A 15,607-nucleotide genomic window follows, 5' to 3' on the forward strand; every position below is an offset into this window, starting at 1 on the left:
AATAATCTTAAGAGATAAATGCTAATGTTACTTTCATCTTACAAATGGAGAAACTAAGGCACTAAGAGATTAAAAACTTGCCTAAGTGGCAGGACTGGCATTTGAAGGCAGGCAGTCTGGGTCCACAGCTTATACTCATACCCACTGTAATGGTGTTCAGCTTACAGACTGTAAATTCCTGGAGAGCAGAATCCATAGTTTATCCACAGCCAGGTACTTTGGGATTCTTCTCTCAGGTAGCATAAATTATTTTAAAAGCTATTTCTGCCAAATAAACAACTTTTAAATGTTTAAAATCCTATTACTAAATGGGCAAAAACATCCACAGACTACTCACCAAAAAGAATGATCAAATTATGGACCTTAAACATATAAAAAAACATTTAGCTTTACTCATAATAAGAGAAATGCAAATTAAAACAACACTGAGACACCATTTCTCACCCATCAGGTTGGCAAAAAATCAAAAGCTGACGATTACACTCAGTTGGCAAGTATGTGGGGGAACTCAGGCACTCTCCTACATTGCATCCTCACTGAGAATGCAAAATGGTATAACCCCTATGGAGAAGAACTTGGCAATATCCAACAAATTTCATTCACATTTGCACTTCGACATGCCAATCTCACTTCTGGGCATTAACCCTGAAGATACAACTCCAATAATCCAAAAAAAATTTTTGTGCACAAGGTTATTCACTGTAGTGTTATTTGCAGTTGCAAAATATTGGAAGCTAAATATCTGAGTATAAATGATTGGTTAAATAAGCTATGATAATTCTTCATGATGAGTACTTCTTAACTGTAAAGAAGGAACAGGAGGATATCTATGAACTGATATAGAGTGATTTCCAAGAGACATTCGTAAGAAAAAGCCAAACTGCAAAAGAGCCTCTGTAAAGCCTACCTATTGTGCCAAAGGAAAAAATAAGAAAACATACATATATCTACCAACCTATCCAAAAAGAAACTTGGAGAGGTGAAAAAATAAAGTTAGTTGCCTCCAAGGAGTTGGGAGTAAGGGGGATAAGGTAGAAGTAATACAGAATAGAGAATACCTTTTTATCTAGTGTTGACTTCTGTTACATGATCAAAAAGTAAAATCAACAAGAAAGGGAACAGGGTGCTAAAACTGAAAGCAAACCAAAAAAATGATTGTTGTTGTTATTCAGTCGCTAAGTCACGTCCAACTTTTTGCAACCCCATGGACTGCAGCGACCCAGGCTTCCCTATCCTTCGCTATCTCTAGGAGTTTGCTCAAATTCATGTCCACTGAGTCGATGATGCTATCTAGCCATTTCATCCTCTGCTGCCTTCTCCTTTTGCCTTCAGTCTGTCCCAACATCAGGGTCTTTTCCAATTAGCCAGCTCTTCGCATCAGGTGGCCAAAGTTTTGAGCTTCAACTTCAGCAGATGTGTATGTACATGAATATATTTCCTAGTTTTGTCCACAGAAAAGGCCTATAAGCACAGACACCCAAGTAGCAATGATCATGACCTAGTGCCCACTCTTGCTCTTAATACTATTCCCTACTAAAAAGAAGTGGAGTCCTTGGAGAAATGACTGGTTCCAGAGCTGGGGTAGGATGCATACAAGGTGAGCCATGAGCATCACCTTTGTGGCAGAAATGAAGGAAATAGTCAAAAATATGATGGAGCATGTCTCAGGGAGACTTTCCTTCTGAGTCTTTTAGGGAAGGAAAGCACAGGTTACTATGTATGAGATCTAACGGGAACCAACTGTAAGAACTTTTTAACCTTCATGGAAATGTATAAGACAGACAGAAACTTCCCTACCTGTAAGAGTCAGAGATTTGGGTAACCATTAATGAAAACTGTTACCTTGATTCAGGGGAGGGACAGCAAATGGATGGGGCAAGGCTAGAGTAGGGGAACAAGAAAACAAATGTAAAACAAAGGCCACAATAGAAAAGTTGGATATTGCTGTGGCTAAAATGAGATAAATTGCTCTCTGAGAATGACGAAGGTTGTGATAGAGGAAAACTGCATCTCTGTAGACCTTATCCTGTCAGTGATGTGTTTGCTAGAAATTTAATTTAAGGTACACACCACTTTTGCAAATTGTTGCTCCTTCATGTGAAGATATGTGTTTTTTGTCCAACAGTGGTTGGCAGAAGATGAATGAGTCATTTCCCTGAGGCTACGGGAGACTAAATCTGGACACAGGCAGGACTGCTCCAGGGCCTAGTTGACAAAATGAAGAACAAGGCTGGAAAATTGGTCCAGCAACCTGGGAGCACCAGGGAGCTTGACCCCATCAACTGGCATCTCTCGGTGGATTCTGCAGGCTCCTCTCACTGACTTCGGGAGCAGTGGCCACTGATTGATCTCAGAAGTTGCACAGCCACTGTGGCTAACCAACCAATTTGCCACATCGGCTTTGGTTTTCTTTGGGATTAACATTTTGAGGGAGGGGCCTAAGAGGAAATTTTTGCAGGGAAGGAGGGAAATCAAGGTTCTTGCTGGAACAGCTGTGAACAGTAATATAGACTCTGAGTTATTGATTGGAAGGGAAATGTTATTTCTATCCAAACCTAAGCCAGAGTCATTGAATTATATCTTATAAAGGAAATCAAATGAAGAACATCCAGGGTTCCATGAGGCTACTTCTAGTAGGACCCTGGACATGCGTACATGCCTCTCTGATACAGCCAGGCTGGTCTCATGCTGAGAACTGTGGGCATTATGAAAGGCACTTGCTCTGTGTGGAACACTGTGGGCAGATGGATTTCCACCCAGCTTGCTGCATTATATTAGGTGTCCATTGTTCTCTGAAGCATGGGACAGCTGTCCCTCATGAACGTGACAGGAAATAGTGACCCTTCCAATCCATATTCATCCTTAGAGGTAATGATTTGAATCAGGATATGTGAGCATCAGAGTCACTTAGTGAAAAGAACACCAATTCTGGAGTTCAAACTCCAGCTATACCGCTTGGTTTTATGACCTTCAGAAAGTTAATTAACTTCTTTGATCCTCAGTTTCCTCTGCTATAAAGGTCTCTTCTTGCCATTTTTTCATGATGATTACAGACAATATAGATAAAGTATTTAGCCCAGTGGCTGGCACATGACAATAAATGATAGCCATCATGATTATTACTCCAATCAAGTCTAAGAAGAATTGAAGAGCAGGAGCATATTAAAAATGATAACACCTATAATTTTATTTAGTCTATAAAATCTCTATGAGGTAAGGACTATTGACACCATCAGCCTTTTACAAAAGAAGAAACTAGGGCTTTAAAAGTTGGCATAGGGACTTCTCTGGTGGTACCGTGGATAAGAAGTGTGTGTGTGTGTGTGTGTGTGTGTTAGTCACTCAGTCATCACGTGTGTTGGAGCAACTCAGGCTGTGCACCACAACTAGTGAGCGTGCATGCTGCAACTACTGGAGCCTGTGCACCCCAGAGCCTGTGCTCCCCAACAAGACAGGCCGCTGCAGAGAGAAACCTGCGAATCGCATTGAAGAGTACCCCAGTTCGCTGTAACTAGAGAAAAGCCCACGGAAAGCAACAAAGGTTCAGTGCAGCCAAAAATAAGTAAATAAATAGAATTCTAAAGAAAAAAATAAATTTAAAAGGTGGCATAAATTGTTCAAGGCCACATGCTTAGTAAATTGAAAAGCTGGGATCTAAATGCAGCTCTGTCTTCCTCCAGAGTCTATGTTCTTAACCATCAATCTCTGGATAACACACTGGCCTCAGGGTTAGACGCTGGAAACGCTGTAATCATAAGAACCATTTATGTTGATCACTAAACAGCTTCTGGATATCCAGGAAACTTTCAAGTGGCTGGAGTGGAGGTAAACAGAACTCAAAGTCCAGAAAAAAGGCACCCAGGAACACCGTGACAACAACAGAAACATTACCTGAATGTTCAATGTCTATGGAATTCACAGATGCTATGGAGTCTTGTGGTCACTAAAATTGTTTAGTGATAGGAGAAACAAAAATCCAAATTCGTGAGGTGGACTTGATGGAGTACATTTTGAAAAGTAGGTAGTGACTTGGTTTTTTAATTAAGATAAGCATACAAAAGAACACTGGTGGGAACTCTTTAGGAACTACACTATAGTCAATAACATCTTTTCAAAAATAACGATGAAGGAGTGGATGTAGCCCCCAGGGTACACAAAACACGCCAGTATCTTAAAGCAAACACTGCCACGTGCTTTCAGTTCCTCTGAGAACAGGGCCCTGAATGATACCCACCCTAGAGAGCTCATCCAGACACAGTTTACAGCACCCCTCCCCCATCACTCCCATCCTTAGGAATGCCTTCAAAGTCAGTGGGAAATCCATGCTTCACGGAAGGAGCTGCACATCTTAGCCTCTTCTAAGATTAAGACAATATCCACTTGGGCATATCACAATCAACGTGTTCAATATTTTCTTTGTAACCGGAGAGCAGTCAGATCTTTCTCACACCCAGGCTTAATTCCAGACTCCCCAAAACTGGTTGCCAAGTTGGCAGGCAAGACACTCCACCTTGATGATTAATTAATAGAATTAATTGTCCCTGTTGTAACCCTGTTGTAACCTACTTAATCCTTGGATTCACCACCACCAGGGTAATTCCATCATTATATTCTGACTGTTAAAGCGGCACGTCACTTCAAACACTGCCCACCCTTCCACCCCCACCTCCCCAGCCCAAGGCCATTTCTCCTGACCCCTAATGTTCTTGAGGTTGGTCTTCTGGTATAAACACCAAGAAAGTGAGTTCCTTATTTCTTTTCCCATAAGAGTTCTACGCTCAAGCTGAGATATCTGCAAGTAATGCCATTGCCACTTGATCTGATGGCAAAGCTGTGATTCATGGGGTCGCAAAGAGTCGGATACGACCGAGCGACTGAACTGAACTGAACTGAAGCTTGTCCTGATTGCCCTCCAAGAAGGTGAGCTAACATAAATCATAATGAAATGATTGTTATTTTGACATTCAGTTTTAGGGTAATTTGTTATACAGTAATAGACAATCAGACCACATGGACACAGCATACTACCAGTGTGTGAACATATATAGGTAATAAAAGTATAAACTAGTACATAGTAACAGTAAAGATTGAATTCAGGATATCACTCTGGTATAGTTGTTTGCTTTTGCTGTGTAGAGCAGTGGTACTTAATTTGTTGTTGTTTTGTTTTGTTTTATTTGACAAATAAACAGATGATACAGATGATATATAGCATTTGCTTACAGGTCAGGTTCCCTTACAACGCACAAATACCCACTGGTGGCCACTGTCAATGACCGTGGCCATGCAACTCCCATCAGGAGCAGATCCAGGATTTGTGGGGTCTAAAGCATCTGTAAATTTGAAGAATTTTTTTTTTTTGGAGAATTTTTTTAAGACAACAAATTATGAGTTAAAATTAGATTTGAAAGTAAATTTTTTTTTAGTGAAAGTGAAGTCTCTCAGTCGTGTCCGACTCTTTGCGACCCCATGGACTGTAGCCTACCAGGCTCCTCTGTCCATGGGATTTTCCAGGCAATAGTACTGGAGTGGATTGCCATTTCCTTCTCCAGTGGATCTTCCCGATCCAGGTATCGAACCCAGGTCTCCTGCATTGTTAAGTGGGCCATTTTTAGTCTTTATTGAGTTTGTTACAATATCGTTTCTGTTTTAGGTTTCAGGTTTTTTGGCCGCAAGGCATGTGGGATCTTTGTTCCCGGCCAGGGATTGAACCATACCCTCTGCATTGGAAGGTGAAGTCTTAGCCACTGGATCACCAGGGAAGTCTCAGAAAGAAAATATTTATTTAGAACGAGAAAAGGAATCCCAAGAAATCACAAATTTTGTAATGTTAACATTTCACAAATATACAGAAAAATTATATATTGATTAACCTCATGTCATACATCCCATGGGCTTCCCAGGTGGCACTAGCGGTAAAGAACTTGCCTGCCAACGCAGGAGACTTAAGAGACGCAGTTTCGATCCCTGGGTTGGGAAGATCCCCTGCAGGAGGAAATGGCAACCCACTCTAGTATTCTTGCCTGGAGAATCCCATGGACAGAGGAGCCTGATGGGCTATGTACTACAGGGTTGCAAAGAGTTGGACACGACTGAAGTGACTTAGCATGTACATATACATCTCATAACTTTCTTTCTGACATTTTTGGCTGCACAGTCTTTGACTGGCTTTTCATATTCTATGACTTGGAGTCTCATTTTACAAAGAGAAAATAATAAGACAATTAATTTTTCCTCTAGCAGAGTTAATAAAATTTCATTTATTGATAGCTTAGGAAAGTCTCTTTCAGCTTCATAACATTTTATTCCTGGTATGTAAATTTTTAGGATTACTGTCAAATTTGGGAAAATCTGTCAGGTCTCTTTCATGTAGGAGCTTCAGGTTTCAGGGTATATCAAGTTTTGTTTTTAGCAACGAATCTCAAATACTCTTCGAATTGAAAATGCATCGGGTGTTTATAACTGTATGTGCCGCTTTTCGCAATAGTCTTAACAGGAGAGAAATTCCATTTTTCATCATCATTGATGAGGACAAAATCCTCTTTTTATAATTTTACCCATCTAGTGGTTGGAAGAATTTTCCAGAGATTAGTTTTTGGCTCAAGACTTTTCAACATTGTTTTTCCTCTGCTCCCCACATACATACTGCTGATGCTAGGCCTGTAGGACACTTTAACTCCTGACCTTGCACGTGGTTCTGTCGCCTTTGAGCCTGAGAACAGGAACAGAGAGACAAAGGGTACATGTGATCTGCTCTGCCCCTTTCAGGCTTATGTCAAGAAGTCAATGTTAAACAGAAACCAGAGGGATTTTGTGTCCTCCCCCTTACTCAGTACTCAGGGAGTGAATTCGTCCACTGAGTGGCCTTGCTCCTTCAAGAAATGGTCATAGCAGATTAAAACTGATGGTGCAGAACTTCCCAGGCAGTCTAGTTGTTAAAACTCCAAGTTTCTGCTGCAGGGGACTAGAGTTCAATCCCAGGTCAGGGAAGTAAGATCCCTCATACTGCATGGTGCAGCCAAAGAAATAAATTAAGATAAAAACGATGGACATGGGATAGGTGGAAACAGGGCTTGGTTATTCCTTCTCAGTCTCCCTTGGCTGGAGTCTAGCCATCTCCACGTACACCAGGGAGGACTAGGAAGGCAGCTGAGTTGGGAACCAGACATCATCGTTTGTGAGTACAGCACGTTCAACCTAAGCTAGGAATCACATGGAGGCTGATGGAGGCTGCAGGCAAGATTCAGACAGGTATGCCACACCGAGGTGACCTGAATCAGCAAAAAAAGAGCACTGGGTCCTGAACACCCCAAAGAACAGGGCACAAGCAGATCAACTCCAGCTCCACAGATGAGTGCAAGGGGCTTAGGGACAGAGGAGCCAAGCCACCTCACAGCACAGTCCAGCAAGGCCCCTCACAAGAGCAATGGGACCCAGATGTATACCTGGGAACCTCCCCTCGACAACTGGTAAACCTGAGTAAGCTCTCTACTCTGCAACCCTGTTCCTTTAGCTAAGTGCTCTGGGAGCAAGTAGAAACAATGGAACCTAACATACTAGAATTAGATCTTTAAGTCACAGGAAAGGATCCCTGGAAGCCTCTACTAAGACTTATAACAGCACAAGGCAAAAAATTGTTTTCTATTTCTTTAATTTTGTATCTATATGAGATGATGGATGTTCACTAAACTTATTGTGACAATCATTTCATGATGCCTGTAAGTCAAATCATTATGCTGTACACCCTAAACTTATACAGTGCTGTCTGTCAATTATATCTCAATAAAACTGGAAGAAAAAAATAAAGTGCATTTCTTGTACACAGCAAAAGAAAAAAGTAACATTTATCAGGTACTTACACGTGTCTGGCAATTCACGTTACCATAATAAGGTAATATAGTTATATTACTTGTTTTTCAGTTAAGCTTCACAACTCCAAAGCAAAGGTATTCTGTTTTACACCAGGAAGCCTGACGCCTAGACAAATTAAATAATTTGCCCACGGTTTGTTGTTGTTGTTGTTCAGTGGCTAAGTCTTGTCCAACTCTTTTGTGACCCCATGGACTATGGCCTGCCACGCTCCTCTGTCCATGGGATTCTCCAGGCAAGAATACTGGAGTGGGTTGCCATTCCCTTCTCCAGGGGATCTTCCCAACCCAGGGATCAAACCCGTATCTCCTACATTGGCAGGCGGATTCTTTACTGCTGAGCCGCCAGGGAAACCCTGCCGAAGGTTACGCAGCTTCTAAAATAATGGAGGGTCTTCCCAGGTAGAGCAGCAGTAAAGCGGAGCTAAGGCTTTAAACCCACTGGTAGAACTTCGGAGTTCACACTTGAAACTATCAATTTTGTTTTCCTATAGCAACTTGAGGAACTCCAGCTGTGTGATACCAATAGCTCCTTGGGGGTGGCCTGACTATCCCCCCCTGCAAGTCCCTTCCTTGTCACCACATGCCATCAGTGGCAGATCTCAGAATATAAGACTGCTGTTCCAGTGTATCAGGTGTAGTCTGCTTCTCAAATCCAGAGCCCAGACTGCCTCAGAGGAGAGTCACCTGTTGCTGGAGAAGAACTCACATCAGCCGCCACCACCCTGTGGATAGCACACTGGGCCATGCTGGCAGTGGCTGACCTCACCCTCCATCACGTACCCCTTCTCCACTCCATTCCGGAAGCTATGGTGCATTGTAAAGGCATACTCAACTCCCAGCACAGCCATGTTTTAATCCATGGAAATTCATCCTTAAACATAACCACACTTGCTAAGGGTAACCCAGAAACTGGAGCAGCCAGGGCTCCAGACTGCAATTCTGACTCTGTGATAAGAATCCTTGAAAATGTATTTAGCCTTTATGGACTTTCATTTCCACCAAACTGAAGGGGGTGCGACATACTGTTATCATTTATAGACAGGTGAATTTGTTTTTTCTTGAGCAAGTATTCATGTTGGTGTTCAGAGTTCTTCTCCTCCTAGCCTTGCCACCTCCTCCAACATTCCCTCCTGTCAGCATCTACTTTCTTCAGAGCTCTTAAGGCAAAGCCATCCTCTTGCTGGCAGTGCCAATAGAGAGAACTAGGATCTGGGCCAAGCCTACAGACTGCTGATGCTCCTAAAGCCTCTGGTCCACTGGGTACCACAGCTGAGAAAATTCTGTACAGAGATAGAGAGGTCAGGCTGCAACCAGCCCTGGCATGCTTTGTTCGAAGCAGTCCTGCCTGTGCTTAAAGCTTCCCAAGGTCTCTCCTGAATGGAGAGTTTTCAGTTTTTTCCTCCCACTTCTCACTGCCTCAAAGTCTCATGAAGTCATTTCTTCTCTTTCTGGTCTCACCTATGGAACATCATCACTTGGCCTAGCCTACCTTAAACGTACTCAGAACCCTTATATCAGCCTACAGTTGGGCAGAATCACCGAACACAAAGCCTATTTTATAAGAAAGTATTGAATAGTCATATAATGTATTGAAGACTGGAAGGAAAAACAGAATGGTTGTATGGGGACAGAACAGTTTTAAGTGTATCAGTCGTTCACCCTCATGATGGTGTGGCTGCCTGGGAGCTGCAGCTCACTGCCAGTGCCCAGCCTCAGGAGAGAGGACCATATTGCACATCAGTAGCCCAGAAAAGATCAAAATTCAAACTTCAAAGTCCAGTTTCTTCTGAATGCTTATCACTTTCACACCATTGTAAAGCTGAAAAATCGTCAAGTCAAACTATCACCAGTCAGGGACCGTTTATATAGTCCTCAATAACTTGAAGTGACTTGAATAAGTTGGGCTTTTCCCACCAGAAAATCAATCTAACCTGGAGGTTCAGGCTTGGGAACTGAGTGAGACCTGAAGATTTGTTTTGTTTGTTACATAGTTGGCCTGCAAAATAATTTCTTTTAATTAATTACAAACATTGAAAAAATCAGCAAATTATACACTCTTTTTTCTAAAAAAAAAATCTGGATTTCTGGCTTTTCTTGAAAAAATTAGAAAATCTGGCCACCTGGGCCAGCTTACCTATATAGTAACCATTGTCTGATGCTGACTAGTATATTCTCTTTGGAAAAGAAAGAAATAGATTCCCCAGCTTGCGACCAATCTCACTTCATATTCATGCTGCCTGCTTGTCTACCACAGCATTTAAACTTATGGCACCTGGCTACGTAACAAATATACCCATGGAGTAACCTAATGGACTTGAATTTGATAAATCCTAGAGTCATAGCCAGTTCAATCTGAGATTGGAAAGCAAATTCACACATGAAGGGAGAAACATATACGTATGTGACATGTGGTCTCCTAGCAGGAGATCTGAGACATGAGGCCCATCCCCAAAGGAAAAACATTCTGAAATTCATGGCCCTCCTCCCTCTCCACACCAGTCTTGGGAAGCTGCCCAGCCAGGAGAGGAGAGAGTCAAACAGCCCATTGTTTTTTGATCTACTCTACAACAGTCACCATGTAGCAGAGGCCCCAGAGCACTAGATCTGATTACTTGCTGATCACAATTTCCGATTGCAGAACAAGCCTGTTCCCATTAGTGACTCTATACAGTTACAGTCTGTTATGCTCTAGGGATCTTATCACAATATTCTTTTCAGGGATTTCTCATTTCTTCCACCAGTCACCACACACAAGCACACATACTCTCTAACTTGATGTGCCTGACAGCAGGGGGCCCAAATGGAGTCTGAAAACTGGCTTAGTTTGATCAGCAACACACGTTTCTCAAGGTCTGTATTTTCTGCCTTGTTTAATCCTTCCTTTATGACCACTCCCTCTAGATCCACCTTCCCAAAGAAAGATTTCCAAACTGAAAGAAGGCAGGTAGAGGGTGGATATTTCCACCATTTGTTTTCAATAAGTGCTAATTCCAAACTTAGAACAGTTAAAATGTACTAACATCTCAGAATCTCAGTCCAGAAATAGCCACTATTTGGACTTCCCTGGTGGTGGTCCAGTGATTAGGAATCTGCGTGCCAACGCAGGGGGCATGAGTTCAATCCCTGGTCTTGGCAGATGATGCCACATGCCGTGGAACAACTTGGCTCGTGCCCTCTGAGCCCACTGAGCCGGCTCCCTAGAGCCCAGGAATCACAACTACTGAGCCCATGTGCTGCAACTACAGAAGCCCACACACTCTGGAGTCCATGCTCTGCAACAGGAAAAGCCACCACAGTAAGAGCCCACTCATGGAAAGGAAGAGTGGCCCCTGCTCACCGCAACTAAAGAAAGCCCACACAGCATCGAAGGCCAAGTGCAGCCATAGATAAATAGCCAATATTCAGTATGAACAAAAATGTGCATAACACAACACAACGCAGTGTGCTGAAATGGGCAATTGTGTACAGGTCCTTTAGCTGATGAGATGACAGAAATAGTCCTTAAAAATTAGGATAGATTAAAAAAAAAAAAAAACTAAGTATCCTAGAGATACTGTGGCCTTTGGAGAAATTCCTATCAAACTGGATGCAGCCATAAGGAAATCAGGTTAGTGTAATAAGACCAGACATTTTGAGTCCAGAGCACCCCTTCCAGCACAGAAGGGCACAACCCATGCTCTATCCTGACAACCCCGGGTAAGACAGTCTGCTGTGTGTTCCACTTTCTAGTGGACTTAGGTATGTGCTTCAGGAAAATCCTTTTGAAAACAGAGGGGCTCATTTTACCTAAGAAGTTTCAGCACTTAGAATGTGGGCTCTAGAGGAACATGAAGGAATTGGACATTTTCTAGAATTACTCTCTCCTGGTCCCCTTATTACCTTAGGGATTACCTGAAAGTGGACTGATTAGGCAGGGAACTAAGAATAGAAAGACATTCCATAGACCTAGGTGGGTCGCCTCCATTGCGACCCCATGGACTGCAGCCCACAAGGCTCCTTTATCCATGGAACTCCCCAGGCAGGAATATTGGAGTGGTTTACCATTTCCTTCTCCAGGGGATCTTCCCAACTCAGGGATCGAACCTGGGTCTCCTGCATTGCAGGCAGATTCTTTACCGTCTGAGCCATAACTGCCTCATTTCATTTAGTTCAGTTCAATTCAATCAAAATTTACTGGATGCCTACTCTGTACCCAGCACTGTTCAAAGGGCTATAACAACTATGAAAGGAACACAAAGTCCTTGACCACTTGAAGCTGGCCATCTTTCTCTGTGTGCTGAACCTATATTATATAAAGGAATTACAGAACAACACAAGACTATAACTGAGCATTAAAATTGACTTAAAGTAGCAAATTGACTATAGTACAACTAAAAAAAAATTTGTTTGATGTAATGTCTACCTAATCTCAGATTCCTTATGTACCATTTCACAAATGTATTTATAAAATCATAAAAATTAAATTAATTATTGTTTAAATGTATTAAAATCTATCATAGGACACATTCTAGCAGAGTTAAAACAAGAAAATAGGTAACACCAACTGCTAAGAAGAATATGAATCATTTGGACCTCTCATATATCAGTGATGGGACAATAAATTGGTTTAAACCATTTTGGAGAACTCTTTAATTATCTCTATGAATGTCAGTCTATTCTAGGATCTATTCTACTTCCAGATTTATGTGCTACTGAAATCCATATATATTTTCACCAAAAGACATGGATAACAGTGGTTACAGCAGCATTGCTCACAACAGCCCCAAACTGGAAACAACCCAAATGACCACCAGTAGTCGAATAGACATGTACCTTACTCACATGCTATTATAGAGCTATTATAGAGCAGTGAGCAAAAACGAACTCCAACTACATGCAACAATATGAATAAGTCTTATGAACATAATGTGAGCAAAATAAGCCAGACAGAAAAAGATGACTATGTTATATATCGTTCCATTTGTTTAAAGCTCAGGTAAAACTCATCTACTGTGGTGAAACACAGGATGGCAGTTACCCTTATTTAGGGAGAGTAGTTACCGCGATGAGTGCTGAGAGGAGTATCATAGGGTGCTGGTAATGCTCTGTTTCTTTATCAGAGAGCTGATTACATGAGTATGTTCACTTCGTATGAATTCATTGAGCTCTATATGATTTACACAGTTTTCTATTAAAGATTTCTATTAGTAGAAAATCAAAGCCCCAAAGAGTTGTAGAAATTAACTTTCAATAGTCTCTGATGAGGGTCAGGAATTCCAGAGTTCTAAACTCTCTATTTTGTCACTGATTCTCCAGAAAATTTTAGGAAAACATTACTTTCGATACCTCTGGGGTTGTTTTTGTTTGGTTTTTGGGTTTGTTTTTTTTTTAAATGTATTGTGGTGAACCTCACATAATATAAAACCTACTATTTTCACCATATTTAACTGTACAGTTCAGTGGCACTAAGCGTATTCACATTGTTGTGCAACTTTCAACATCAACTATCTGCTGAATTTTTCACTTTCTTAAACTGAAACTGTCTTCATTAAACACGAAGTCCCCATTCTCCCTCCCCAACCCCCCTACCACCTCCTACCGTGGCCCTTGACATCTAACAAAATATACCTTCTGGTTATGAATTTGACTATTCTAAGTACTTCATGTAGGTGGAATCAAACAGATTTGTCTGTATCTATTGTATATTGGAATGTCCAATGCCTCTGTTTTTGAAAAAAAAAAAAAAACAGTAAAATTGACTTTCATTCTTCATTCACCATCTAATAGATTTACCTTTATGGGTGAAATATGTGAAATTGCCTAGCAGTCAGTGCTTTTGACATTAAATCAAAATGAAAATTCAAGTCCCTCATCATTTTCATGACAGGTAATAAAACTCTACTGCCCCTGAGGGATGTGTTGTTATTGTCCAAACTTAATCATTAGCACTATATAATCATTGTCCTGATTCTCTGCTGAACCCAGAGGTGAAGTCTGGGCTGTCTGCCATACACCTTTATGTAGAAGCCAAATACTATTACGTGACAACACAAATAAGTAATAAGATGATTTCAGATAGTAGGAACTGTTGTGTGTGCTCAGTCACTTCAGTCATGTCTGACTCTTTACCACCCCGTGGACTGTAGCCTGACAGGCTCCTCTGTCCATGGGATTCTCCAGGCAAGAATACTGGAATGGGTTGCCATGCCCTCCTCCATGGGGTCTTGCTGACCCAGGGATCAAACGTGGGTCTCCTGCAGTGCAGGCAGATTCTTCACCCCTGAGCCTCTGGGGAAGCCCCAGGAAGTGTTATGAAGACCATTTTAAAAGGACTACAGCTGGGAGGTGGGGTGAGGGGAAGGAGGTAGTTTAGACAGGGCATCAGGGACAACCTCTCTGAGAAGTAAAGGATAAATGAATCTTGTCCCCAGGGTTTGCTCAACAAACAAGAAGGAAATTGCTTCCCTAAGGGGGTTTGGCTTAGTGAGGGCTTGTCCCCTAGGAAGCCTTTCCCATGTCTTGCAAGGGGAACAAAGCTTTCTTTCCCAGAGCCGTCACTGGCCGTTAGTCAGGCCGCTGGATCGCAGAGCTGGCCTCCAGTGTTTACTAAACAAACCAATGTGATTATCCTGTCAAGTTCTGAAAGAGAAAGACAAAAAAACTTAGCACAAATACAAGGCCACCTATTCAGTTAAAGCTGCAAACCAGGGCAGGGAAAAGGCTGAATATAAAACAGTCAGGGAGAGTTTTAATAAGAGTGAGTTACATAACTTGAGACGTGCTTGAGACTTGAACAAAGGCGTTCTTATCTCAAGGTTAAAGAGAGGGATTAAGGCTAGGTGCAGTTTCCAAGAACTTTCCCAATACACTTTCTGCCAACAGTGAGGCTGGGCATTGGGATAACACAGGCTACCCAGCTAGCTGGTCCCTGGGGTTAATTAGGGCATCTTCTGGGCCAGGTGTGGATCCCTGGTGCTGGTGGAATTACAGAGTTTCAAAATCATTACCATTTCACAACACTGTTCCAGTTGGAAGCAACCTTTGAAACCATTGGGCCAACCCATTTCTGTTCTGGATAAAAAGCCCAAGAGGTCATCCAGGCAGTTAGTACAGGCCTAGACCCTCTGACACACAGGCAGGGGCCACTTCCCCTCCACCACACTACTATACCTTCTGACACCCCCAGTGGCCCATGACTGCGGTTGGGAGCCGATGGCTGGGTAACACTGAGCACACTGCCCTCGGCCTCCAAAACTCGGTGATAGGTGCTGACCCCTATCCTGCCCATTTGAAGCCTTCTCTTTTCCTTCTTCCTTCTTTTCTCCTCCTTTCTCCTTTTCTCCCCAAGCCAGCTATGTCCTCAACCCACGGTAGCACAGAGGGACCTCAGGTGTTGTTTCTCTTGCTGGTGGCCCTGGAAGGCAGTGCAGTCCAGAAACAAAATATTTTCTCCTTCAGCCTTCTCTTCCACCTCTCTTCAGTCTAAGCCTCGCCATGCCTGGTGGCCCTTCAAACTGCACCCCCAGCCTTTTCCTCCCTGTTCGCTACAATCAGTACTAGAACACCAGTCAGGTTTAAGGCAGGACCCTCCTCAAGATAACGGCATTTTAATAAGGCACTCTTTAATTCCCAACAGCTTTCAACAAGAAACAAGAGTGCTGACAGCAGACACATTTAACAAATAAATACTTGGTGACAGGGCTGTCCTAACCTCCCTTCAGTTCAGTTCAGTTCAGTCGCTCAGTCGTGTCCGACTC

This window comes from Bubalus kerabau, chromosome 11 (assembly GCF_029407905.1).
Source record: "Bubalus kerabau isolate K-KA32 ecotype Philippines breed swamp buffalo chromosome 11, PCC_UOA_SB_1v2, whole genome shotgun sequence".
In the NCBI taxonomy this organism is placed as follows: domain Eukaryota; kingdom Metazoa; phylum Chordata; class Mammalia; order Artiodactyla; family Bovidae; genus Bubalus; species Bubalus kerabau.